This window comes from Alexandromys fortis, unplaced genomic scaffold (genome assembly GCF_014885135.2).
Source record: "Alexandromys fortis isolate MF-2015 unplaced genomic scaffold, M_Fortis_MF-2015_v1.1 scaffold_26, whole genome shotgun sequence".
NCBI lineage: Eukaryota > Metazoa > Chordata > Mammalia > Rodentia > Cricetidae > Alexandromys > Alexandromys fortis.
In genome coordinates, this window is record NW_026067894.1 from 3,475,083 (window position 1) to 3,502,912 (window position 27,830).

At 50.8% G+C, this 27,830-nt stretch overlaps 1 long non-coding RNA gene across 2 annotated transcripts; it reads right to left on the reverse strand.

Annotated features, from left to right (window-relative positions):
• Nucleotides 1–400: 400 nt before the first annotated feature.
• Nucleotides 401–11,679, reverse strand: LOC126510347 (uncharacterized). Of its 2 annotated transcripts, XR_007594351.1 has the most exons (5): nucleotides 10,861–11,679; nucleotides 3,831–3,983; nucleotides 3,461–3,535; nucleotides 2,239–2,367; nucleotides 401–535 (listed from the first exon to the last, which is right to left on the reverse strand). It is a non-coding gene; the product is annotated as an uncharacterized lncRNA (long non-coding RNA). The 2 variants fall into 2 exon arrangements; XR_007594350.1 differs by lacking the exon at nucleotides 10,861–11,679 and having other exon boundaries at nucleotides 3,831–10,055.
• Between the last annotated feature and the right edge of the window lie 16,151 nt (nucleotides 11,680–27,830).

Here is a 27,830-nt window from a genome sequence, read left to right on the forward strand (position 1 = left end):
CCACTCTAGCCACCAGCTGGTGCCCACAGCTTGCCAGGCCTGCCTGAGAGGTTGGAGAAGGAAATCCAGCTCATCTGGCTGCAGCCCCCAGCTCTGCACCTGCTGGGCTCTGAGTTTTCACAAAGAGGTTCAGGCAGGTCAGGGGAAGAGGAAGAATAACAGTCGGTGTGAGCGTAGGGAACAGAAACTCGCCCTTCATAGAAAGCTCAGAGCTCCTCAAGGCTTCACCAGACCCCAACAGTCCACAGCTCCTCTGTGCTGCTCTCTCTCTCTCTCTCTTTGGCATATGCTGTTCCCACACCCAAGGCACTGTTCCCCCAGCTCCCATCATGCCCCTCTCAAGCATCACCTTAAGTAACACCTCTCCTGGAGCCCTTCTGAAGCAGAAAGCTACACACCTCCTAGCATTGCTGGGCTGGTCACAGGTGACGCTCACCGATTCTACTTGGGATCTGTCTGCCTGCTGTCAATGGCCTCCAACGGCAGGGACTGTCTTCTGTCCTCCTGGTTCCTCCTCACCAAGAACAGCGAAGCCCTGGCACATAGTAGGTCATCAATGACTAGTCCTTGAACTTGTCGAGACTAGGCAATTATCACCCCAGTGTAATCGAGTTAGGTTTTTCCTCCATTTTATAGAAGAAAGAATGGAAGTCCCAACCAAGATTAGTAGGTAGGGGAGTGGGCAGAGGATGGGATCCAGTCTGACCTGGCTGCAAAGTCGGAGCATTCACCCCCCCACCACCAAGTCTGCCGGCACCGGCTCTTCCCTCTGGAATGAACACTCGTCCCCTCCCATGGCGGGGGGCTCTCTGCTTTGCACCCCCCCCAGTAAAAAGTGACAACACAGAGCTGAAAGTTTCTTGGGGGGGGGTGTGTACCACTAACAGGCTAAATCCCCACAGGGATGGGCAGCCCAACCAAAGCACCACCCTCTCAAGCTCACAGTCTCTCCACAGCTTGGCGTTTTAGGCAGGAGTTCTGGGTTCAAGCGTTAATCATGACAGAGAGATAAGTGGACTCCCTGCCTTCACTTTTTCTTACCTTCCTTCCTTTCAGACTGTTTTCTGTAGCCCAGGCTGGCCTGGCTACACCACATAGCCAAGGATGACCTTCAACTACTGATGCTCCTGCCTTTTTATCTCAATCCTGGGTTACAGACGTGTGCTGCTATAGCAAACTTATGTGGTGCCGGGGACCAAACACTGTCTCGGCCTTACTAGGCTAACACTTGACCAACAGAGTCTCATCCCAGCCCTGGAACATGGACTTTCCTACATGCTGACACACATGTACAACAGTCAAGGCATTTTTTACCACATGCTCAGCAAACACCAGCTGACCCAGCAATTTTACCCCTACATAACTCACTCAAGAGAAACGCAGACATATATCATGTAGAAAGTGCTTGCCCGTGGAGTCAGCTCTTTGGCTCTGCGCTGGGCATTTTAGACAAACGATCTTGGCCAGTCTTCCCCATATCCTGTAGGGAGGTACTAAACTCTCCATTTTACAGATGGGTAAGGTGAGGCTTAGAGGCCAAGTATTGTAAGTTGCTCAGAGCTACAGAGCAAAACAGTATATTGAACTTGATTTGAAACTGGTCTTTGCTCCAAGGTTCACCTCGCTTGCACAGAGAACAAGTCAGAGACTTCCTGCTGTGCAAGTGGACGGTAGAAGGGAGTAAGGTTGAACCAGGTCCGGTGGCTCTTGTTTGTAATCACAGCACTCAGGAGGCTGAGGCAAGGCAACTGACTTGAACTCAAGCTCAGCTTGAAGGCAGCAATTGGCCCTAGGAGAAGAAGCCAGGGAGGAGAGGTGCTGGTAGAGACGGCTCAGTGTCAACCCAGATAGCAGTTCACGACCAGCTCAGAACTATCTGTAACTCCAGTTCCAGGGCATCTGACACCCTCTTCCGGCCTCTGTGGGCAGCAGGCATGCACATGGTGCACATATATACATGAAGTCAAAAAAAACATGCACATACAAAAATAATAAAATTAAATTGCAAAAAGAAAAGACCCAGGTACGGTGGTGGAACACATCCTTAATCCCAGCACTCAGAAGGCAGAGGCAGGTGGAGCTCTGAGTTTAAAGGCAGCCAGGTGTACTGAGAGAGTTCTGGGACAGTTGGGGCTAGGTAGGGAGACCCTGCCCAAAAAAAAAAAAAAAAAAGGAAAGAAGAGAGGAGAGGAGAGAAGAAAAAGTGGGGGGATGCAGACCAGCCAAAGCCAACATTACCTGTTTCTTTCAGAAAGAACTAAAAGCTCCACACAGCATTGATTCCAGGGGGACCACCCCTCCCAGTGCTGGTGACCTCATCTCCCAGGTCCCTCAGGGGCTTTTCTGTTAGATTGTCCAACATTTTCTCTGAAAAATTAGGAGACAATGGGAAGGTGGGCTCTACTACTGAAATTCCAGTCTCTTGAATTCTTTAGTGAAAACCAAATTCCCCAGCATTTATTTATGGGGCACCCCTATCTAAGGCATGGGGGAGACTCCAAGGACCTCAACTGATTGATGGGTAAGTGCCTGCCTGGGAGGCTGTCAGTGAGTCAATGTGAAGATACACGTATCTGAGGATTGGATCTCTGCACAGGTGTGTGACCCGCTAGTGACTTCCAGCAGGTCCAAAGGCCCAGCTCCAGTGAGGCCTCAGACATTTGTGATGAGGGTTGATTGAGCAATGGATCCAGGCCTCCTTCCGGATGCAAATGGGATTGTGACGCATGGCTCTTTTCCCCCCTTCCTAACCCGACTCATTCATTCAGTGTGTGTGGCAGCTGCTGCTTCTCAGAAGTTATGAGAGAGGGAAAGAAGCCTCTCAGACCCAGGCCAAGCTCCTGGGCCTGCATTCATTCATGCTTGGTTTACCCCCCTCTCAATGTGTGACCTTGGGAAGGTCGTTTTGCCTATTCAGCCACCCTCTCCTAATCTTGTTGTTGTGGAACTAATGTGGTATTCTGTTTGGGTAGTGGAAGGATGCATTGAAGACAGCAAGTATAAGGGGGCTTGTCCAGTGCAACACACACAAGCCATATAGGGCACAGCTATGCACAATGGCGGTCAAGGAAGCCAGACTGTAAACAGCATACACAGCAGCAGGTGCCCAGAGGGGCCCCAACATCCAAATTGCTAGAACTCAGTATCAGGGGCTTGCTCAGGCAGATGTGTCCTGACTCCGCCCTGCCGGCCCTCATATCTCCACTTTCTCGGGGACTTGGTGCTCCTTCTCCCCCAAGATACTCCTTGGCTTGCTTCCAGTTCTCAGAACATTCTAGGAGCAATATCCCCAAATACCAGTGGCCTCCATCACCGGGGCAGTGGGTTCCTCTCTTCCCCGGCCCCACATTACCACGTAGATCCCCCTCCCCATCTTACTCAGGGTTACTGTTGCTATGATGACACAGCACAGCTAAAAGCCAACCCTGCCTTTGGGGAGGAAAGGGTTTCTTTGACTTACTTTTCCACATCATAGTACATAGTTGAAGGAAGTTGGGACAGGAACCCAAACACAGCAGGAACCTGGAGGCAGGAGCTGATGCAGAGGCCATGGAGGGAAGCTGTTTACTGGCTTGCTCCTTGTGGCTTGCTTAACCTGCTTTTCTTGCCCTTCCCCGTCAATCATAATTAAGAAAATGCGTTACAGCTGATCTTATGGAGGAGGCATTTTCTTCATCGAGGCTCTTTCCTTTCAGATGGCTCTAGCTTGTGCCAACTTGACATAAAACCACCTAGCACACCCCACCCCTGACACCTATTATGTTCGTGAGTAACCTAAAACATATCCCCTTGGCAGAAGCTCTGCAGGAACTGGGGTTCCTCAGACTCACCTTCCAAAATGACAGCTTCATCGGCTGCCCCAGCCTGGAACCTTCCCGCCTGCCCACCTGCACAGGTCTAGAGCAGTCTCTGCCAACCAAGCAGTTCGGTGACCCACCTCCTAGTAGCTGTGCGCCTGCCTGAGCAGGTGTCTGATCCTTCATCTGCAAAAAGAGGGGGATGGCAAAGCCCACACTATAGAAAGAACTCCATCAAATATGCCTGCGGCACAGCCATACTTACAAGCCTCCCTGGGTGTCTCCCTAGGCTGCCTGACTCCTGTCTCTGACCTGAGGCAGTACTTCTGTGAAAGTCACTATTTCCCATCTCACTGTATTCCCACGGAGATAATGAAATGGGGTGCTGGCCCCAGAGGGCTCCAGCATAACCAGGAAGACCAGGAAATCAATAATCAGAATTGGGGCAAAAGGCGTCGTGAGGAGCTGGACATGGTGGCGCACAACTTTACTCCCACCACTCAGAAGGCAGAGGCAGGTGGATCTCTGTGAGTTCGAGGACAGCCTGGTCTACAAAGTGAGTTCCAGGACAGCCAGAGCTGTTACACAAAGAAACCCTATCTCAAAAGGAGAAAAAAAAGTTCAGTGGGGGGTGGGGGATATAACAGAAGGTCAGGAAGATTCCATGGAGGAGAGCACCCCAAGTCAGTCCTCAGGGATGACTAAATGTTAGAAGGGAAAAGGAAGGGTCAGGAGGAGAGATGTGCAGCGTCCCGGGAGTGAAAGAAGGCCTAGTCCCTTACAGAAAGTGCAGTCCAATCTGGGTAACCAGAGCAGAAGGAGGTGGGGAAAAGGGACCAGGGGCAGGCTGGAGGAAGCCATAGGTTAGATCGTGAAGGATTTCTGGTGCTCTACTGAAAAGCCAGTCTAGTGTCCTGACCAGAGCCTTAGACAGAAACAAGACAACCCTGGGAAAGTTGCTGAAATGCTATGGGAAATGTCTACGCTGTTGTTAGTAGCACGGTGTGTGTGTGTGTGTGTGTGTGTGTGTGTGTGTGTGTGTGTGTGTGTGTGGACAACCACACCACGCTTGTATAAGAACTGGAAGGAGTCGGATAAAGCGCCGTAAATTCGAAATGGTTGAAGAATTAGAAATGAGGCATATGGGAGCCACAAAGGTGGCTCCGAGGTTAAAAGCACCTGCTGCTCTTGCAGAGGATCCAGGTTTGGTTCCCAGCACTCATGTGTGGGCTCACAACTCTGTAGCCCTCCTTCCAAGGGATGTGACGGCCTCTTCTAGCCCCACCGGCATGTGACATGCTTGTGGTACATACACATACATGCAGACAAAACACTCAACACATAAAATAAAGAAAAGGGTACCGGATCCTCTGAAGCTAGAGTTGCAGGTACTTGTTAGCTAATTAGTTAGTTAGTGTTAGTTAGTGAGTGAGTGAGTGAGTGAGTGAGTGAGTGAGTGAGTTAGTTGCTGGTAGTTGTTAGCTTCTATGTGGGTCCTGAGAACCAAATTCTGGTCCTCTGAAAGTCCCGCAGGTGCTCTGAAGACACTGAACCTTCTCTCCAGACACAGAAGTTTTGTTTGGTTGGTTTGGTTTGGTTTGGGATGTTTTTGTTTGTTTGATTGATTTTTGTTTTGAGACAGTCCAGTATGTAGCCCTGGCTGTCCTGGAACTCGCTCTGTAGACCAGGCTGGCCTGAAATTCACAGAGATCCACCTGCTTCTGCCTCCCAAGTGCTGGTATTAAAGGCATACACCACCACCACCCAGCCGAAGTTTCATTTCTTAAAGTTAAGTTTAACCTTAAGAATAAAGGGGAGCCATTGAAGGCTACACAGCAGTAGTATAACCAAGACTGTGCTGGATACAAACAGAGACTCAAGAGTGTGAGCCAGGAGCAGAGAGGGAAAAAATCTCCAAGACTGAGAAGGGGAGTTTAAGAAACTGTGCCTGCCAGTGGCAGTGCACTCTTTTAATCCCAGCACTCAGGAAGGCAGAGGCAGGTGGATCTCTGTGAGTTCAAGGCCAACCTGGTCTATAGAACATGTTCCAGGACAGCCAGGAACACACAAAGAAACCCTGTCTGGAAAATAAAATTTAAAAAAAAAAAAAAGTAAAAGAAACTGACCGTGATGGGATGCAGAACTAAAAGAGAGGGCTCGGCCAAAGGAGACCTGGGAGTCGCTGGTATGGGAATGTGGGTGCCAAGACTGACTCCCTGCGAGGGACAGAATCCCGATTCAAGCATGAAGGAGAGGGCCAGCGGGTTGCCCACCCATCCCTGAACTAAAAACAAAGCAAAGGTATCTCAGCTGGAGTTGACCCAGGAGCCATGGCAACACTAGTCCTTGGGCTCCATCAAGATGCTCTCTCCCTTTTTGGTGGCTGCTCACTGCTCAGCTGTGAAGGGCTCCTATCCGAGAGCTGAGAAGCCTCTGAACAGCCCACAAAAAGACACTCTCCCCATCTGCCGCGCTTAGAAAGCCCCACAGAAGGGTTCTGCTTAGTCAGGCTGGGTGACAGCTACCTCTATGCCACACCCAGACATGATCTGAGTAACTACAATTGGCCCAGCCTGGTGGCTACCCACCCCCTGGCTGGGGTTAGAACCAGAACGAGAGAGGAACAATTGTTTTCCACCCCCCCCAAAAAAAGAGTCTGTTATTCATGCTCAGAAAAGTGAAGCAGACAAATGAACAAGATGTCAGTGCACAAGGCAAAAAGAGCAGAGGGTGGGGGAGGTGAAGCAAGCAGGAAATGGACTTCAGGCTATAAGAAACATAAGGCTCCTCTTGAGTTTAAAGCAGTCCAGTTCCTATTTGTCAACATGCCAGGGCTTCTGGAGTCAATGCTGTTGGCATTAGTGGGCTTTCCCAGGCCCTCCCTGGTACAATGGCCTGCAGAGTCGCATAGTTAAGAAGATGGAGGCCAGGTGCAAGGCTAGGACCTTCCCCGGAGGAGCAACAAGAAGTAGGAAGCACACCTCTTTTCTGGGGGTGGTGGGGCATGGATCTGGGGGAGAGGGGAGGTGGGAGGGGACTGTGAGGAGTGGAGGGAGGGGAAGCTGTGGTTGGAATGTGTTATGTGAGAGAAGAGTAAATTTAAGATGTACTACAGAAGAGGAGGAAGATGGGGAGGAGGGGAGGAGGAGAAGGGGGAGGAGGGGGAAGATCAAGCAATGATATGCATAGGGAGAGTGTTGCCTCCTTCCCCTACCCAGGTCTATTTGCAAACCTGCTGCTCCTCTCTCTTCTCCCACCCAGTAGGGAGCAAAAGATAATGGGCTCTGTAACCAGATGCTGGTCTTTGGAGACCTCCCTTAAAGATGATCTTGGTGACAAGAAAACCCAAGAGTTGCCCTCTGACCTCCACATATACACTGTGGCACACATGTGCCAACGAACGCACACAGACAGACAGCCAAACAGATAATTCAAAGATGACCTTGGACAAGTCACTAAAATTCTCTTTTCTCATATAAAATATAGGGATAATAATCTCCTTTCACAGAGTCTTTGGGGGTCTTGGGTTTCCTTTACTCAATGGTTAGTGTCTTCTCTGCAAGTCACACAGCTCTGGGAAAAGTGTGATCTCTGGGGAAAATGTAGCTCCTTGAAGCTTGTTTTGTTGGGCAGCTTCCAGGGGTTCTGAAAGGGTGAATGACTGATAGATATCTTTATTACTGGATGATTGCACAGATACATAAGTGGATGAATAGTTGGTTAGACAAATATATGGACACACGGATGAATGTATAGATGGAAGTGGGTGGGCATGAATGAGCATTAGGCTGGCTAGGTATTTGGCTAGCTGGGTGTTTTGTTTGGTGATCGAGGATTTGTTGGATGGAGAGATGGTGTATAAGTGTGTAGATGGACATTAGGTTGCATGGGTTGCATGGATGTTTGGTTTACTGGTGGGTAAATGGCATGTTGAGTGAATACACGCACAGATGGATACATGTATGATATATGTACTGGCTGAGATCGCACTTCTATGAAGAACAAAGGCACAGACCCAGATTATTTCGACCAAGAATGCAGCTTGTGGGGAGGTGGATGGGGAGTGGGAGTTAGCCTTTCAGAAGACAGGGGGGACAACACTTCCTGCCTTCTAGGAGTTCACAATCTGATTGAATAATTACCTGCTTCGGATTCTGTTTGAAGTCAAGCCAGGTATAAGTAAATCTATAAACACAACTGTTAAGTAAACACGGTGTTCTTTAAAAAGCTTCGCGCTCAGACATATAATAACTCTTGATTCAAAACATCACTTTTTCCTTGGAGCAACCTCAGAGCTAATTCCCCAAATTTCTCAGAACACACGTCCTCCTTCGTCCCTGCTGCTCAGCCTCACCTCCTCCCTGGACCTCCTGTGCTACCGCGATGGGAGAATATATACAGGAACCTGTCTCCACCTCACACACACAGTTTGAGCACTTGCCCGCAAGGTGAACGGGCCCAGTCATCTCTGTGGGAGCTCCTCCTCACCCTTAACAGGCAATCCCAAACTGGGGACCCAATGTCCCCAAGCTCCTACAACATTGACCTTATCGGTTGGTGATTTAGGTTTTAGTCTTAAATGCAGCATAATCCAGGTTAGAAGACTAGGAGGGGCTGGAGAAATGGCTCAACGGTTAAAGAATGTGGGCTGCTCTTCCAGAAGACCCGAGTTCAGTTCCCAGCACCTACATGGCAGCTTTTCTTTGTTTTATTTTTTGTTTGTTTGTTTGTTTGTTGGGGGGGGGTTGTTTTTCTTTTTTTCATTTTTGTTTGTTTGCTTTGTTTTTCAAGATAGCATTTCGCTGTGGCTTTGGAGCCTGTCCTGGAACTACCTCTTGTAGACCAGGCTGGCCTCCATCTCACAGAGATCCACCTGCCTCTGCCTCCCGGGTGCTGGGATTAAAGACGTGCACCACCACCGCCCAGCCTTGTTTTTGTTTTTCAAGACAGAGTTTCTCTGTGTAGCCCTGGCTGTCCTGGAATTCACTCTGTAGACCAGACTGGCCTCGAACTCACAGAGATCTGCCTGCTTCTGCCTCCCGAGTGTGGAATTAAAAGCGTGCGCCACCAGCGCCCGGCCTGCCTGGCTTTTTATATAAGTACTGAACATCTGAACTCAGACCCTCAGGCTGCCAGGGCTTTACCACCTGAGCCATTTCTCCAGCCCTAAACAAGAGTTTTCCAAAGACAGGATGCCACTCAAGGAAGGTTGTTTCCATTTCCCGTGCTTTGTTTTAACCAGGAGGGTGACACTGTCCAGTTATTGAGCTAAATGAGACCCTATCTGTGCAGACAGATACAGCTGCAGAGCTCTGAATCCATTCTCAGCCGTGAGGAAAGATGATTCAAGCCCTTTGGGAACTCACATGGAAGTGAGCTCCACACACCAGCTCTGGAAGGCCCCGGAAGCCCGCTGGCTATCTCTAGAAGGAAAACTGGGGCCCAGAGAAGCCAGGAGAATACTCCTGAGCCTGGGGGTGCATTAAGACTAGAGCCCCGGTCTTATCATATGGAAGACTCTCCCTTCCCCAGCTCAAGCCTGGCCAGAAACCTGAGTCCTGTGGGGTCTGGGGGTCACTCAAGGATCTAAGTGAGGGTGAGGTCCCGTTTGAGTGGATCACCCCTCCCCTCAGCAGGTTTCCCAGCTGCTCTATCCACATGTGAGGCAACTCACAGGCGATGACACCCACCCACACCCACCCCGGTGGTGGTAACAATGGTGTTTGAGGAGCAGCTGGGGAGTGGGTGGCTGAGGGAGGTGTTGTTCTCCACGGAGATGCTGGCATGCTGGGGGGAGCATGAAGATGCGGTTGCCGCCAGAGCTACTATCTTGGCTACTGGTACGACTGGAGGACACGAGGCCTCAGAGAACATGGGGGATCCACACGTAATCACCCTCAACTACAATCCTGAGGCAGGAGAGGATGTTTTAGCTTGTCATCCTTTGCTGACTGCCTGTTCGTGGTTGGTTGAGGCCCCTGTGGCGGCTAGGGGCTGGGGTTTTCTAGACAGCTGCCCTGTGTTCAAATCCAGGTTCTGTCAGTTCCTCCCAGTGCAGCTGCAAACAGATTTGAAGCTCTTTCCTCCGTGGTTTACCCGGGGGTCAGGGTTTAATCAGGGTGTCTCTGTCAAAAGACTGTTAGGAGGGTCAAGGGATACCCTAGGTGTCATTACATAGAGGACTCCTAAGAAGGGTAGGGGAACAGGACTAGGCAGGGGGACACTTGCAATTTCTCTGCCATGTTACACGTGTACTTGGGTCAGAACTGCTCAGGCAAAGCATGTGACTTTTAGCCAGGCGGTGGTGGTGCACGCCTTTAATCCCAGCACTCGGGAGGCAGAGGCAGGCGGATCTCTGTGAGTTCGAGACCAGCCTGGTCTACAAGAGCTAGTTCCAGGACAGGAACCAAAACCACAGAGAAACCCTGTCTCAAAAAAACAAAAACAAAAACAAAGCATGTGACTTTGTACAAAGACAACTCCAGGGAGACACCGAGTAGACAAAGCTCCCGGAAACTAGACATAAGCCAGGGGAGTCTAGTGCCCCTTGCACGCCTTCTAAACAGGACTAGGACAGTGACACCCTAAGAATGGAGGCCTTAAGGACCTGAATGTTATGGAAGCGCCCTAAGTCCTGAGACGTCCCTGGCCATAGTTAACCTCCTAGAGAGATGCCGCTGAGACCAGTGGGGACTCTGAATGATGGGGTGTGAACTCCCCTCCACCCACACAGACCCCTTCCCATCAGACCACCTATTTCCCTGCCACCAAGCCTGGCTGCTCTCATTTCTCCTCTCAGCAGGTCCTGCTCTCTTCCTCATTTCTGCTCCTTCCTCCTTCCTAATCACTCTTTGGACCTGTCCCAGTTTGTTTTCTATTGCTGATGCCCACAACAGCCTGCGTGGGGTTGGGGTGGGGAGGGTGGAGAGGGGGGGGTTATTTGGCTTACACTGTGATTGATCATTATCAGTCATTGAGGGAAGTCAGAGCAGGAATTCAGGGCAGGAACCTGAAGTCAAAAATCTAAGCAGAGGCCGTATTTACTTACCAACTGTTTACTCACCAGCTTCTCGTGGCTTCCTCAGCTCGTTGTGTTTATATAATCCAGGACCACTGCCCAAGTTGGCACTTTCCAAGTAGGCTGAGTCCTCACACATCAATCATGAATTAAGAGAATTCCCCTACAGGTGTGCCTGCAGACCAGACTAATGGGAGCATCTTCTCAAGTGAGGTTCCCTGGTGATGACCCGAGCTAGCGTCAAATTGACAAGCCAGGTGGTGGTGGTGCAGGCCTTTAACCCCAGCACCCTGGAGGCAGAGGCAGAGGAAGGCAGAGCTCAGTGAATTCAAGCCCAACCTGGTCTACAAAATGAGTTACAGGAAATTCAGAACTGTTACACAGATAAACCCTATCTCAAAAGGCTAAATAAATAGCATGGGGGCCCCAGCTTAGATAGCAGCTTCACTGGGAAGCGTCCTCTGAGTGTCCCTAGTGTCCCCTAATACCCAGGAGGATGTGTGAGAGCAGGAGCCACCAGGGAAGGCACAGCCATTTCCAGGAGCAGGGTCAGAGGAGCTCGGTATAAAAACTGTCATTCCTGAGGTCCTCGTTCTTCTCTACCCTAGTGTAATGCCCTAACACAGCATCCTTCATGGACCTGGGGCTAGCAGTGAGTGAGGGAACAGATGGTGGTGTGGATGGCAGAGGGACAGGAGAGAGGGATCTGGTGGGATTTACCCCAGTATCATAGAGATGGTCCTGAAGGGCAGAGCCCTTACCCCAAAATCTGGATAGTGCAGCCTTGTCCCTGGTCCCCTTCCTGTCCCATGCCAACCACAAGAAGGTAAGCTTGGCAAGGTGGTACACAAAGGCAGCCTTGGCTACATAGTAAGTTATAGGATATATAAGACGCTGCGAAGGAAGGAAGGAAGGAAGGAAGGAAGGAAGGAAGGAAGGAAGGAGGGAGGGAGGGAGGGAGGGAGGGAGGGAGGGAGGGAGGGAGGGAAGGAAGGAGCGAAAGAGAGAGGTTCCAGGGGCTCAGATCACATAACAAACTCTGTTCCAAGCTTGCCCACTTGCTCTAGCCATAAACAGAGCCTAAGCCCTTGCAAGATGCCCCTGTAACCTTCCTCTTTGGAGAAGCAGGTGGAGGATTCACCTCCTTCCCATTCCTGCCACTTAGAGGTCCCCCAGAAGCTTCAGGAGCCTAAGGGCCCCACTCCTCCCCACTTGCCAGCTCTTCCGGCCTCTGGGCAGCGAAGCTCAAGCTCGGCTGGGGTGGTGAGCGTAGGAGGCTGGCACCAGGGAGGTTGCAGGTTGGAAGTAAAATTCTAATCAAACCCAGAATCCCTCCGTCTTCTCCCTCTGCTCCGAGGAAGGTGTTTTTGGCTGGGTTATTACTCATTTGTTCTCAGAGAACTCTCTATGGCTTTGGAGCTGAGGGGAACTTGCAAGGTTGGGAAAATAAAAATCATTCCCCGCCCTGCCCCCCTCCCCCCAGGCTGCTTCTTGCTCTTATTATTGTCTCTCTCGGTCTCGCTTTGTGGTAGGACTTTTGAGGAGTGCATTTGGCCCATCTTAAAGGCACAGGTTGCTGGAGGTGCGGAGCTGTCAGAAGCCCTGAGGCTGGGAACAGTAGGGAAGGGTCAGTGCAGTCAGCCTCCATACCGGAGAAATTGCAAGCGATGGGTTCAGGGAGGGCAGGAGGGCAGAGGCCACTGGGGAAGGCACAGCCTTGCTCGGAAGCAGTTATCAAAGGAGTTCAAGATTAAAACTGTCTCTTTTTTGTTTCTGAAATAGGCTCTTACATAGTGCCCAGGCTAGCCTAGAACCTGACCCTGAACTCCTGACCCCCCTGCCTCCAGTCCCCCTAAGTGTTGAAATCACAAGAGTGCATGGCTCTCCCTGGGTTATGCAGTGTTGGGAATTGAACCCAGAGTTCTGCTCATGCTAGAAAAGCACTCTGTCAACTGAGCTAAGCCCCTCCCACAGGCTGAGACTTTTTTGATGCCTCTTTTCAGTCCTACCTCAGTCTGAGTCACCTTTGAAGTCCCTCCCAGATCTGAGCACCCTATTTCCAGTCTTAGCCCTGCGCCCATTGCTCTGGCCAGTAGCACAGACAAGCTTCAGAAAGGACGCAGCCACCCTGCATTGAATTCTCGCCTTAACAGCCAGAACGGAATCCAGCTCTCTGGACTGGCCCGTGAGATGCGTTGCCTGCTATGTTCCCACTGGCCCAGAGTCCCTTTCTGTCTTCACCTGACTCCAAGTTCCAAGTCCCCCAAACATGCCAACTCTCTTCCCAAGGTCTTATTGCAAAAGCCACTTCCAAAAGGGGCTTTCCCCACCCACCTGTTCTAAAGTAACACCCACCCCTGTCACCACAGGCCACGTGACCCACACACACACACACACTCTGGGCTCAAACTGCGCAGGAACAGTAGGGACTCAGAACGCAGTGAACCACATCCCCTAAATCCCCTTCCCTGGGTGGTGCTGGGGCTGTTCGGGATGGAGGGAGAGAGGGGCAGCAAGATGCGTTTGTGTGAGATCAGGCCTGGGAACGAAGCAGCGACTGCTATGTGCTAGCAGGTGTGGCCCTTGTCACTGGCCCATCTCGGTGGTGAAAAGCCACCGCCCCCCATCAGCCATCTTTCCCTTCAATTTCCCCAGCCCTGGGCGAGTCCGGAGAACTCTGTTGGTGAAGGGTGCCAATCTCTCCAGCATGACACCCTGGGCATCGAGGTCGGAGGTCACGGGAGACGCGTGCGGGAGCTTCCCATTTTCCTTAGGCAGTTTTTGTCAGCTTGGCTCGGTCCTAGAAACACCTGGGAAGAAGGAACCTAGATTGAGGAATTGCCTCCATCAGACTGTGTCCCTGCGTGGTTTTTGTTGATTATTGGTTGCTGCAGAAGGGCCCAGCCCACTGTGGGCGGTGCCATTCCTAGGCAAGTGGGCCTGTGGTCTTTGCTTCAGTTCCTGCCTCCAGGCTCCTCCCTTGATTCCTGCCTTGGCTTCCCTGATGATAGACTATAACATGTGAAACACACACACACACACACACACACACACACACACACACACACTGCTCACATACAAGTTGCTTTTGGCCAGGATTTATCACAGCAACAGGGAAACCAACTAGATCACCATTTTCCCTTCCCCTGCCACACCCAACTTTCCCTCCCAGCTGAACTGTAGCTACGCCACCTAACCCCAGACACAGAGGCAGCAACCTGCATAGCCACCCACCAGCTCCACGTGTCTGGCTGCTACTTGCAGCCCAAAGAAAAGCCCTGACCCTGCCTTCATCTCAGCCCTCGGCAGACCCCCCCCCCCCCCCCGCCCCCGCCGCCTTTCTAACTAGCACACACTCGTGGTTCTCCTGAGAGCAAAGGTCCCAGCTGCCTTTTCTCAGTGGTATCCCCAAACCAAAAACAGCATCTGGTACACAGTTGGGTGCTCGGTAGTTATGAAAGGCTGACTATTAGCTGGCACTTCGGTGACTAAGGAGCCACCGGGGAAGAAAAAGATCACTCTGGCACAGACTGTGCACCTACCTAATAGGTACACAGTCCCAAGGAGATCCATGCCTTCTTCAAACTGCATCCTTGCCCAAGCATCCCGCGCAAGCAGGCCCTAGCTCATGAGCATCCTGCCCTCTTATCGGCCATCTCCTCCAAAGAATGCCTATGGCTCCTGTCCCCCTGCGCCTTTTTTTTTTTTTTTTTTTTTTGGTTTTTTTTCTAGACAGGGTTTCTCTGTGGTTTTGGAGCCTGTCCTGGAACTAGCTCTTGTAGACCAGGCTGGTCTCGAACTCACAGAGATCCGCCTGCCTCCGCCTCCCAAGTGCTGGGATTAAAGGCTTGCACCACCACCGCCCGGCTCCTGCTCCTTCTAATCACTCCCTAGGATCTGGTTTCTGCCTGTGGTCAGAGTTGGCCATGACCAAGGTCACTGGGACTCACCCAGCTGCAGGTCCCCAGTCTCTTTTCCGCTAGCTACAACCCCCTCTTCCCTCCTTGCTAATGTGGGCCTTTTCTAACTTCCAGTCTTTGTTCTGAGTTCTGAGTTCTGCTTTTCAGGACACTTGAGATGGAACCAGAGCCTGGAATGTGCCAGGCAAGCACTGTACTCTACCACTGAGGCAATCGCCTAGTCCCAAGTCTTTTCTTTGATTTTTCCAGGTTTCTCCTTCCAGCTACACCCTACACAATAGCCCCCCACCCATTACCTGATCCATTGCCTACAAAGTCATAATTTCAAAGTGGTCTCCACTCTCTGCAGCTCTCCAGAGTCCCCCACTCCAACAGCCCGAGAAGGTTGTAACCTGTTGATGTCCTGGAACAAAGATTCATCAAGCTGGGTGTGCTACTGTAAGCAGATACCCTTGTCACCAAGCTCCGGTCCTCACCCTGTTGCTGATCTAAGCCTGTTGAGACCGTGGGAAGACCTGTGTATGGGAAGGACCGAGGGCCTTGGTCACTGGTAACACCTATTGCACATGTGACCTAGCCGTGGGAGGAGCCCAAGGCCTGTTGAGTGAGTGTTCGCGTGAATCAGTGCGTGAGAGGAAAGGAGGGCATCTTTTTCTGCATATTCCAAGTTGAAGGGTATTTGTCAGTCAAAGCCCACCTGTAAGCTGGGAACACTACGATCTCTCAAGTACATGACTGAATTCCTTAGGGGAGGAATAAGGGGGGATTAGGACATGGTGATGGAGACCCAAGGGACATCGAGTGTGGACGAAATCTTAGAATACTTCCCTATAAGATCCTCGATAATTAGACACAGATGAGGAAAACTGACTGCCAATCAATCTTAGGCCACTCTGCGGTTGAGAGCTATGCCCCTGTCACAGCCAGGGCCCCTGTCACAAATGCTGTGTGCCCCCTCAGTCACCCGGACCTCTGCTCTGTGAAAGAGGACATCTGGTGGCAAGCAGTTACTGTACCTGGTGTGACTCTGATAGGCACCTGGTGCTCGGCAGTTTCCAGCAACCCCTCTGCTGCCCTGCACGAAGGCACCCCCATCTCGACCCAGCTGATGAGGAGAGCAAGCTCAGAAATTACAAATGGTTAGACCAGAAACATGGAGCCAGGAGAGCCTGGCTGAGATCCAAACCAGGCCTGCCTGACTGGAACCTGGTTCCACCCTCTCCCTCCCCACCCCTGCCACATCTCTCCCTCCCCACACCTCCATCCCTACCTCTCCCACCTCCATCCCCAACCCTTCACCTCCCTCCCCACTCCTCCCACCTCCCTCCCCACACCTCCCATATCTCTCCCTCCCCACCCCTCCCATCTCCCTCCCCATTCCTCCCACCTCCCCAGCCTGACACTTAATTTTATTAATTTTATCTATAGTTGTTTATATATGTCTGCATGTTAAGTGTTCTCAGGTCAGGCATGTGTGGGTGATTCCCAGAGACCAGAAGAGCGTGTCAGATCCCCAGGTGATGGAGTTACAAGTTGGTTGTAAGTTACCCAATGCAGGTTCTAGAACCGAACTAGGGTCCTCTGGAAGAGGAGCGAGTGCTTCTAACCACCGAACCATCCCTCCAGCCCTGCATGATGCTTTGCACAGACAGCTCCTGCAGCCATTTGTGAGATTTCTGATGGCTGTGTAACCCCCTCTCTCTATGTGTCCAAAGTGTCCAGAACTTGCCCTGTGAGTCCAATGTCTGGTCACCTGCCTGCCTCTCAGAGCAGAGGTGATTTAAAGATCAGACAATCTGGCCCTATAGGCTACTTACCCACCAGCAGGTTACTGTGTGGCAGTGGATGGATTGATAGATATATGGACAGACGCATAACTGTAACCATGTACACATGGAAAATGAATGTGTTTGTAGGTGGATGGATACGTGGACGGGTGAATGGATGGCTTCATGGATGGATGCATACATGCATGGATAGATATATGGACAAATGCATGACTGCAACCATGTATACATGTAAAATGAATGGGTCAGGTGGATTAATGGATGGATGGATACATGGATGGGTCAGTGGGTGTATACATGCGTATATGCAAGAAAATGGATGCACACATGTATGTATGGGTGAATTGATAGATGGATGGATGAAAAATTAGGAAAGGGGTACCCAGGCATGGTGGCACATATCTGTAATACTAGCTAACTCAAGAGTCAGGGCCAGTGTTGTGCATAGGAGTTCAAGGCCAGCCTAGGCTACAAGGCAGTATCTTGTTTTCCAAATGAAATAAAAACCACTAAAAGCGGGAGACAGACTGTGGTTAGCAATAACTGTCATCGTGATAGTTTAAAGCGATATCTCAGCCAGGTGGTTTTAATATCTCAGCCACTTGGGAGGCAGAGGCAGGCCGATCTCTGTGAGTTCGAGGAAAGCCTGGTCTACAGAGCGAGTTCCAGGACAGGCTCCAAAGCCACACAGAGAAACCCTATTTTGAAAAACCAAAACCAAACAAATAAAAAAACAAACAAAAGTGGTATCTCAACACAGGTCAGGAAAAGCTAGATTAAAGTCTAGCCCAGATCCCTTGCACAGGGGCCCCCAAAGCCTCTGAATTCACCGAAACCCCAGCAAAAAGGGAGTTGAAACGGGATGCTAGAGAGATGGTTTGAGTTAAGAGTACTTGCTGCTCTTCTAGAGGACCGGAGTTCAGTTCCCAGCACCGAGGTCAAGTGACTCACAACTGCCTGCAACCCCGGCTTCTGGCCATCTCGGGTACCTGCTCCAGGCATCCTAGGGTACCTGCTTTTGTGGGTGCATGCCCACATGCAGATATACACACCTACATATACTTTAAAAATATTAATAAATCCTTTTAAAAAAAACGATCTGAAAGGATCAAATGGCATTAACTCCTCAGAGGTGAGGACCAGCCGCGGGTACCTGTCCTTACCTCCATCCGGACCACCTAGGTGGTGACCTAGGGCAGACCCACATGCACCGACTGGCCTGCTGGCCTCTGGCTGGCTCTATCTGGCACCCTGCCAGCCTGACAAGCCAACTGATGAAGCCGGAACTGCTTTCAGAGCAGTTGGCCCTTCCGTCACCGTCAATGTCCCCGTCTCCCTGGATTCTGGGAGTGTGATGCTGATGGGGTGTCAGAGGGATTTAGTTTCATTTCTGATATGGCCCGCCCGGGGAACTGTCACAGTCATCAGGCGGTGACCATTTATGGCTGTGGGTATTTAAACAGCTTGGCTATTTGTTTCAACAGGCATCATATAAAGTGATTAAAGTAGCAGACGAAAGGCGGAAGGCACGGCCTGGACTGTTTGAAGAACGGCTACCTGTAAGCTGTCACTCTGAGAAAGAAAAACATTGATGGGGTGTGTTCCCAGGGTGTCCAGGTGGTGATGGCAGAGGTACATCACCTCAAGTCCAAACAAAAGGTACTCCTAAGTCTATGTTCCAGCTATTGCTGTTTGGGGGCAAATAAAGCTTATTCTTTCTGATAATAACAGCAATATACCCTCATTGCAAACTGTCTACAGGACAGCCAGGGCTATACAGAGACACCCTGACTAATATATATTATAATATAATATATAATAATATATGTATTATATATTCCACCCCAGTTCCACTCCAGCACTGCAATAAATAAATAAATAAATAAATAAATAATATTTGGACTGGGAGAAAGATCAAACTGGTTATTGTGGTGAGCATGTGTAATCCAGCTTTCAGGAGATGGAAGCAAGAGGATTAAAAAATTCCAGGCAAGGGCCAATGAGATGGCTCAGAGGGTACAAGTGCTTGCCACTAACAGCCTGAGTTAGATCCCCAGAACCCAGACGCCTGGAAGTTGTCTTCTGACCTCCACACACATGCCACGACACAAGCACGCACACACTGATGACACAAGCACACACACGCCATGCCACAAGCACGCACACACTGATGATGCAAGCACGCACACACGCCATGCCACAAGCACGCACACACTAATGACACAAGCACACACTAATGACGCAAGTATACACACTGATGATGCAAGCATGCACATACTGATGACACAAGCACATACTAATGCACAAGCACGCACACACGCCATGCCACAAGCACGCACACACTGATGACGTAAGCACTCACACACTAATGACGCAAGCACACACCAATGACGCAAGCACACACATGACGCAAGTACGCACACACTGATGCACAAGCACGCACACACTAACACACAAGCACGCACACACTGATGCACAAACACGCACACACTGATGACGCAAGCACACACACTGATGATGCGAGCATGCACACACTAACGCACAAGCACGCACACACTAAAACACTGAGTGAGTGCGTGAAGAGGAGCTACTGAAACATTTGCTCAGTCCCATCTAGCTGTGAGGTGTTTCTACTGGTGAGTTCATTACAATAAAGTGAGTTTATTAAAATAATTACATGAATAAAAGTTGCAGGCCAGCCTGGGCAACACAAAGATTTCCAAGCTGGCCTGGACTATGTAAGTGTCTCACAGCCAGGCAGAGGCAGGTGGATCTCTGTGAGTTCAAGGCCAGCCTGGTTTACAGAAAGAGTTCTGGGACAGCCAGGACTAAATAGAGAGACCCTGTCTCAGAGAGAGAGAGACAGACAGACAGACAGAGAGAACAAAAACCATACATTAAGCCATACTCCAGAGACAACATGGTTGACAGTCTTCCATCTTTTTATTTCTTCTTATACATATTTGATATAACGAAGATGACAAAAGTCACTTATAATAACTGAATCTCCACAGTACGAATTATTTTACGTACCCTGACAAATGTTAAGCCATCTCATTTTCTCAGTGGTGCCCTTGGTGTCTGACGGTGCTTTTATGTCTGCCTCCTTTACATGAAGAAACCGAGACACGGAGAGGCTAGGTGGTCCTAGTTCACACTGAGCAAGCAGCAGAACTATGATACAAGCCACCCCGGTCATTGTCCGTACCACCACGGATGCCGTCTGTATTCTCACCACCACGGATGCCGTCTGTATTCTCACCACCACGGATGCCGTCTGTATTCTCACCACCACGGATGCCGTCTGTATTCTCCTTGTTGCCCTGCACATGCGACCTATGTAGTCTAGCAACAGGTTTTTGTTGGTACTTATTTTATTTCTTCACACTGGAAGTAGAACCTAGAGCCACACACATGTACGCACACACGCGCACACACACACACACACACACACTGAGCAAGTGTTCTTGCATTAATTTACAACCTCGGCTCTTAAAATGTCATTTTGAAGCCAGGCGATGGTGGCACACGCCTTTAATCCCAGCACTCGGGAGGCAGAGGCAGGTGGATCTCTGGAAATTCAAGGCCAGCCTGCTCTACAAGAGCTAGTTCCGGGATAGGCACCAAAGCTACAGAGAAATCCTGTCTCGAAAAACCAAATAAATAAATAAATAAATAAATAAATATGTCATTTTGAGGTGGGGTCACATGTAACCCAGGCTGTTCTTTAACTCATGAAGTAACTGAGGTTGGCTTTGAACTCCTGACCTTCCAGCCTCCACCTTGTGATAGCTGAGATTGCAGGTGTGCGTTTCATCTGGCTCTGAAGTATTATTTTTTTATTGTTGCCAAGAATTCCAAGAGGATGAACTAGTTCACTTGGTCGTTCATCTCCTTGTTCTGGGTTTTTCCTTGGGCTTTGGGGCTTCTGGGTCCTGCACAGCATAGTGACTAAACCGTCACTGAAGAAAGCCCCTGGCTCCTCAAGTTTGTGCTCCTGAGAACACACCCACCCTGGGCACCAGCAGGCAAAGCTGGCTGCAGCTCCTCACTGAGCCCTGAAAGCAACAGCTCCTGGCCTCCTCCCTCTACCCATCCCCCATGAGACAGCAAGCCTGGAATCAGCTCTGCAGAGACTCCCACTAGGAACTAAATATATTACAAGCCTCTATCCCCACCCACCTCCAGGGAGACGAATTGGGCGGTCAGCCTGGTCGCAGGAGGCAGGTATCTGACCCCCACCACCACACCTGCCTACCTCAAACCATGTTTCTTCTGTGGGCAGCCGGCGACAGTCATCTAAGAGGCTCTTGAAGCTGGAAAACTGTATATGCAAGAGGTTGTTATTGTTACAGCATGAACTCAACAGGATTCCCTGGGGAACGGCTATGTGCCTGACATTTGTGCAAAGCCCCGAGGAGATGAAGACATGCCAAAGAGAGTCCAGCAACTGCCCCAAAGGGAACCATGGGCTCACGGAGGAGGACAGACCAGCAGTGACGCACTCCAAGGATGGGTCCGCAGGCGAGGAGAGCAGTGGGCTTCAGGAGCCTAAGGAGAAGCCCCACTCAGGTGAAGAGCATTCCTGGAAGGCTTCCTGGAGGCCCAGCTGTCTCAGTGAACACCTGCCCTTGATCTTAGCCAAGGGAGCCCTGGAGGCCAAACAGGATTTGGCTGAATAGTAAGGGCAGGAGCCGAGACATAAGTAGGACATTCTAGAAAAAAAACAAAAACCAAAAAAAAAAAAAAAAAAAAAAAAACCAGGGAGGCCTGGGTGTTGTGGACTCCTGAGAAGTGGAGGGAGATGAGGAAGACAGTTGTGACAGGAGTGAATGTCTACTAACCCCAGATAGGAATCAAAGACAGACCAAAGTAAGGGCCCAGTGAGTTTTGCTGGGGCTACTTAAATGAGTACAGGAGAGGGGTCACTCACCAGAGCAGAAATGACTCAGACAGCTATACCCCCAAAGACCCACCAGCACGAATGACAGCTCCCAAAAGCTGGAACCCTGAAGCTCAGCGCTCAGCTTAGGATTGGACAGGTTGAAGAGTGTCTCTTCCAGGCAGTTTAGCTTGTCTGAGAGTGTCTCTCATCTGTCCTTACTTATATAAGATTGGGGGATGGAGGGACTAGCGCATCTCATCAGTTTCAGGGACTTCCTGAGGCTTCTCTGCTGTTTACTTCCTGCATCTTTTCTTTGCTTTTTAAAAGCATTTTTCTCTTTGAAAAGATTTGATTTTAATTATGTACGTGTGTGGATAAGTGCATGTTTGTGCAGGAGCCCTCAGAAGCCAGAGGCACAGGCTCCATCAGAGCTGAGGTGACAGGAGGTTGTGAGCCACTCCTTGTGAGTACTCAGAATCAAATCTAAGTAGTGTCCTCCGGGAAGAGCAATATGTCTTCTTACTCTGAAGTCATCTCTCCAGCCCGACTTCCCAAGTCTTAACAAGCTTAAGTCTTAACGAGTCTCTCTGCAGGATGGAATATGCCATCTTGCAGGAAATTACTGTACACTACCGAAGACCACACCCCATTGTCCCATTAACTGTGTGTGGAAGCCTAAAAAAAAAAAAAAAAAAACCACACACACACCCCCCATCAGGCATTGTCACTTTGTGGCCTAAGGTAGCCAGTGCAAGGGAAAGGTATGCTGGACACCAAGGCCCTGGTTCATGGGACAGCCAAGCAGTCTTCGGAGGATCCTGCCTGACCCAAGCATTTACCTGCTCTTGATGTCCATTTGCTGACATTCCCTGTGATGGTTGGTATTGTCAACCTGATAGAAACTAAAATCACCTGGGAAACGAGCCTCTTGAGCATACCCAGGGGTATCTTGATTGTGTTAACTGGGGTTAGAATATCTGTCCACTGCGGGCAGCATCATTCCATAGCCAGGATCCTGAACCATACAAGATGGAGAAGGGGCAGAACAGAGCATGCGTTCATCTCTCTCTGCTTCTTGCCTGTGGCTGTAACCAGCGGCTTCAAGCTCCTGTCCAGCTTGACTTCCCTGAACTATGGGCTGGAATAAACTTTCTCCCTCAAGTTGTCTTTCTCAGGGTGTTTTATCATAGCAATAGGAAAAGAAAACCAAGACACCCCTCCCCAGGCCACCCCTGCCCTAGAAGCACCTCAAAGCCCAGACCTAAGGATGGGTCCCCAGGAAGTTCAAGAGCAAGGCTTGTTATTTATTTTGTTCGTGATGCTAGTCAACCATGATGATTCTTATTCTCCCAATAGACTTCTGAGGCTGGGGATCATGGCCCTACTTCCCAAATGAGGATCAGAACCCTGAAATAGTAAGGCCCAGCCACCCACATGCTGAGTTCCGGTTAATGGCGGTATCAAGAGGGTAACTAGATGGTATTCAGGCTCCTTGTGGATGCCCTTAGATTACAGTATTTCTCTCAACTTTGACAAGGGACACTAGGACTGCCATCTTTCCTGCCACTGGGGTTGTGGGACTTTCTGAGATGTCCTCCCAAAGAACATAACATGGAGACTGCTTGGCATCTAGGGTAAATCTGGAATCTCTCCAGATTTGCCACGGGAGAGGATGGATAGCATCGTAGGCACCGGCCACACTGCACTGACTGAGCTCCCTGCTGTGAGACTCCAGGGAGACCTGAGCATCTCAGAAATGTCCCTGGGGCTCTCAGCCCTGCTTTGTCGGTGGCAGAAGCATTGATGGGTTCCGAGGTCCAAGGAAACATCCCAGGGCACTCAAAGGTTTTCAGTAAGAAAGGGTAAGCAAGGGGGAGGTTCTGCTGTGTTACTCCACAGAAGACCCTCGGCCTCTCTGTGCCTTCAGCTCTTCACAGCGACAGGTCTGCAGACTCTAAAACCCATGGCTCATTTCCTCCTCCACAAGTACTGACTTAGACACTGTTCCACAGACAACAGCAGTCACACACACACACACACACACACACACACACACATACACTCAAGAACCTTCCTTCCAGTGGTGCCTGGTTCCCTGCATGTCATGTGGGGTTTACAGCACCAACTCACCTCGGGGATCCGATCCGATCCATAAGTGAGCACGCGCAGCCTAGCTCAGGACCTGGCACTCCCTACACACTTAAAGGTGTCCTCCCCTTGGAATAGTAATTGGATAAGGAAACAGAGGGAAAGAATTTGGGCACATGGTAAGATAGCAGCCTGCATCTGAGCAGAAGTGACCAAGGCACAAGAAATCAAGTGCCTTGCCCCATCCCACTGTGAAGTCTCCTAGACAAGATTTCTTCCTCAGCATGTGATGGGGGCTAAGCCTCCTGGTTCTGGGCAGCGTCCCTGTACTGAGATATTTCCAGTATCCTGGGCTTCTGTCTACAAGGTAGCATTAACATTCCCTCTTCCTACCAATGGTGGCCATCAGAAGTGTCTCCAGACATTGCCTTGACCCCTGAAGGCCCAGGTCAGCCCCCACCAAGAACTACTGCTCTGCTACTCTTGAGGATCTGGGAGGGGGGAATCATTGGTAGAGTACGTACCTAACATGCATGAAACCCTGGGCTCGACCCCCCAACACGTGTAAAATGTTTGTGGGTGTGCATGCCTATAATGAATGTCAGCACTTGGGAGGTAAAGGCAGGAAGAGGAGGAGCTCAAGGTCATCCTTGGTTACACTGTGAAGACAAAGTCATCCTGGGATACTGGAGACCCTGTAGACAACACACCAACAGACAATAAACTAACCCTTGAGATTGTATTTCAGAATCCCTGTGATCCACACTCATCTTCTTCAGAATCCTCATCCCCTCCAGGAACCCCTGTGATCCACCCTCATCCCTTCCAGGAACCCTGTGATCCACCCTCATCCCCCCAGAATCCCTGTGATCCACCCTCTTCCCCTCCAGACCCCCTGTTATCCACCCTCATTCCCTCCAGGAACCCTGTGATCCACCCTCATCCCCTCCAGAAATTCTGTGATCTCTCATCCCCTTTCTTCCCAACCACTTCCCGGACCTGCCCTGATACAAGGAAGTCCCAAATTTCCCAACCTCTGTCCCTTACTCCTAGATACTCCTACCAACAGCTCCTGCCCCTCTCAACCCTTTTCAAATGTTTTTATTTAGTATTTTACGAGACAGAGAGATTGGCACACGTGTGGAGGTTAGAGGGCAGCTCTGGTTCTGCCTTCCCACCTTCTCATTGGGCTTGCGCCATAAACACTTTTATCCACTGAGCCCCAAACCTTCCTTGTGCCCTTCTGCCACCCTCGAGCACCAGTTCTGTGCAACCAGCCCTTATCATAGGAGGCACTCACTCCATCTGAAATGTAACTGTAGCCAGTGTCTGCCCTTTGCTTCCTGTCTAAGACCATCCCCCAAAATGTCATCCTGCTACCAAAAGCAATTTGAGGGCAGGAGGTGATCCCTAACTCACTGGTGTCAATGGTGGATTCCCAGCACTAAGGGCCTGCAGAGGACAGCTGTGATAAACGGAACTCACTCCCAGTGACATTTGTTACATTGTGACATACAAATGTAACTCTAACACTCACACAGACACCAGGTGCCTGCATAAAGCCACAGGTGAAGGAGCCTTGGCTCCCGGAGAAGTGCACAGAGGTGAAAACCATGAGCCAGCTCCAGCTGTTTCCACTTCTGGCTCCTTCCAGAGGGCAGTTCCTCAACTCCTCCAAGCCTCAGTGTCTCAGTCTGGGAAATGGAGATAATCTATAGTGTCCCCACAGGGTTGGAGTGCCAGGAGAATTAGGGAAGCACACGCAGGGTGCTCAGCGCTGTGGTGCACATCAGAAATTCAAAGGCACATAATGGTGACTTAGTGCTCAGATACAATGCAAAGGCCACACCCCCACATTACCGTGTGGGGTCTGGTCAGCTGTCCTGGAAGCGACCAGAACAGGAATCACCATCCCAATGTCAGAGAGGAGGATGCCAATGTTCTTTGGGAGCCAAGTGGTATAGCCAGTGGCCCTGGCTCATAACACCCACTAAATGAAGGAGAGAGGGAAAGCTGCTTCCCTTGGCTCCCTTGGGCCCTAGCCTGGGCGACTTCTTGGATAGTGAGAAAGAAGGCTGCTGGAACCAGAAAGTGGAGACACCGCGGGGGCAGGGAGGGCAGGGAGGAAGGGGGGGAGGGCCGGCAGGGAGGCCTCCGGGGAGGCTGCCAGACTTGGTAAATAATTCACACAGAAGAACTGAAGACAGCCGTAGTGCATGGGGGATTGGGCCAGGTCGCAAAGGCTCAGACGTCTGGAGGGGACTTGTGGTCTCTCCTGTCTGCGAGCCAAGAATTCTTGTGGCCTAGGCTGCCAGGAAAGCACCGTCCCAGGTGCCACTCCCCGCACTGAGGGAGGGAGCTCCCCGGAACTGCCCTGCCAGGGCAACCTACCTGCTTGGCCGGCATCTCCGCCCAGCCGTTCCCATGGCAACCGGCTGGCCTGGTCCAGGGTTCACCGCCAAGTAGATCCTTGGCTTTCCCCTCTCCCTCCCCCAACTCCTCACCCCTACCCACCACCCACCCTCCACCCCCACTAAAGAATGGGCGTCTTACAGTCTGTCCTCGAGCTCCAGGGGCTGGGACTTCGAGCTCTAAAAAAATAGCTGTGAAAACCCCTCCTTGCACCGGGGCTGACCAGATCAGGAGCAGCAGGGACCAAGCCTAGCTGGGTTTCAGGCCCAGATCCGCCACTTTGCAACCGCAGGAAATCAGGCAGGTGTGGTTGGTGCTCTGTGCCTCACTGTCCCTCATCCGTAGAATGGGGGTGAGAACATCAATAACCCAAAAAAGTTGCTGTAAAGATTCAGGTCATTAAATGGCGAGGGAACAGCGCAAATACTAGTTTGCAGCCACTGGGGGAAAAAAAATCACATTGAGAAACGGAGTCCCAGAGAGACAAAATACACTTGCCAGGGACGATGGTCACTGGGCCAGACCCGGCTACTTGGCCAAAAGGAAGGAAATCGTGAACCCTTTGTGCCGCTCAGGGATCGGTGGTGACAACAAGCTGCTGGGACTCCCCCAGAGATTGCCTACACTTCCCCTGGGCCCACCCCCACCCCCACCCTCTCGAAATTCAGTCACTGAAAGGTCACAGACCAGACATTGTGGTTTCTGAACCGGAAAAGGCCTCCCTCTAGGCAAGCCTGTGTCTCCCAGTGCCAAGCACAAGCCACACCCCCTCTCTGCCTGCCAGAAAAATTGTTGAATGAATGTGGACTTAATTAATGAATTCACCAAGTTCATCTCCTCCATAAAACACCCTCCCAGGGTAAACTCCCGAAACCTTTGGCCACCCAGTTTTCTTCCTCAGGGCATCTCTTTCCCTGGCTGGTTCTGCCATCACTGTCCGCCCTCCCCCATCGCACCCCTCCCATCAACCATTCTCTGAGGATTTCCCAGGGCTTACTTCCGGGTCCTCCCCAAAACAGCCTGTCCTCCCAGTGACTTCCTCCCCCCTCTTGGTGACCCTTTGTCCTCAAAACAGCTGCCTCTAGGTCAAAGATCTGGTTCCAGGCTCCGGTGGCGGTCATTTCCCCCTGGTTAGGGACAAAACCTCCAGTGTGAGGGATGTCACCGTGAGCCAAACCCGTGGATCAGGGAGGGGAAAGGGAGGAAAGCCCCCATTTCTGTCTGTCTGTGACTCTTGGTCCCTCTGGGGTGGGGCCTGGGTCTTTGGACCTCAGAGCTTTATCCCCAGGCCGCCCAGCAGGCTTTATTCCGGCTGCCAGGCTTCCTGGGTTACCAGCATTGCCTGGGTTTATTTTTGCATATGGTTTGGGAGAATCTCTACCGCTGAATAAGGACCACATGGCTTTTTCCCCCTTCTCCTTCCCTCCAATAGGCAGATTGTGTAAACCAGAGCAGCTGCCTGAGTTTCCAAGAAAAAGATTAGATGCTGCACAGTTTTTAACCAGGATGACAGTTTCTCCACAGGAAGTCGCTTCTATTAATTTGTTAAAAATCTCTTTTTTTGCATGGCTCCATCTATCGGTCATCTGGCTGCACTGTGGGGTTTTTGCAAATTCTGGGTCTTCCTCCCCTCCCACGGTGTGCCTTGGAACTAACGATTTCTCTGAACTTTTGCCTCTGTTGGACGTGGAACTACTGGATAACGGCTCCCTCGATGGCCTGTGCCGATCTCTGGATGTGGAAAGCTTGGACTTTGCAGGGTGATTGCCCTCCAAAAGATAAGATGTGCAGAAAAGAAAAAGGGGGATCCTGCAACCCGGGATCCTGACTGATCCCACTCTCTCAGCCCAGATGATCCAGGACACTACAACAGGGAGTGTCATGTGTTGCCTGTGCCTCTGATGTGGAGAACTGGATTGCTTG